Raw genomic sequence first — 835 nt, 5'->3', positions numbered from 1 at the left:
AAGGGAATCTTAACCCTTTTCCCTTTCGATGGGAAGCGCAAATCGCGCTCTTCACACAGGATTGCCCCATCTCTTAGGATCGACCCCCCATGTCCAATTGCTGTTCACATGGAACCTTTCTCCACTTCAGTCTTCAAAGTTCTCATTTGAATATTTGCTACTACCACCAAGATCTGCACTAGATGCCGATTCACCCAGGCTCACGCCAGAGGCTTAGTCTCGACACCCACGCCCTCCTACTCATGGACGCGTCGCACTTGCATCCATGGCCGAGTATAGGTCGCGCGCTTAAGCGCCATCCATTTTCGGGGCTAATTGATTCGGCAGGTGAGTTGTTACACACTCCTTAGCGGATTTCGACTTCCATGACCACCGTCCTGCTGTTTATATCAATCAACACCCTTTGTGGGATCTAGGTTAGCGCGCAGTTTGGCACCTTAACTCGACTATCGGTTCATCCCGCATCGCCAGTTCTGCTTACCAAAAATGGCCCACTTGGAGCTCACATTGAATGTGACGGTTCAGTTAAGCAACCGACACGTCTTACCTATTTAAAGTTTGAGAATAGGTGAAGGATGTTTCATCCCCCGAACCTCTAATCATTCGCTTTACCCGATAAAACTGATCAAGCTCCAGCTATCCTGGGGGAAACTTCGGAGGGAACCAGCTACTAGATGGTTCGATTAGTCTTTCGCCCCTATACCCAAGTCTGAAAAGCGATTTGCACGTCAGCACATCTACGAGCCTCCACCAGAGGTTACTCTGGCTTCACCCTGCTCAGGCATAGTTCACCATCTTTCGGGTCCCAACAGGTATGCTCGCACTCAAACCTTTC

This window comes from Volvox carteri, assembly GCF_000143455.1.
Source record: "Volvox carteri f. nagariensis unplaced genomic scaffold VOLCAscaffold_197, whole genome shotgun sequence".
NCBI classification, from domain to species: domain Eukaryota; kingdom Viridiplantae; phylum Chlorophyta; class Chlorophyceae; order Chlamydomonadales; family Volvocaceae; genus Volvox; species Volvox carteri.
The sequence above is the reverse complement of the archived record's forward strand: the minus strand, read 5'-3'. Positions refer to the sequence as shown.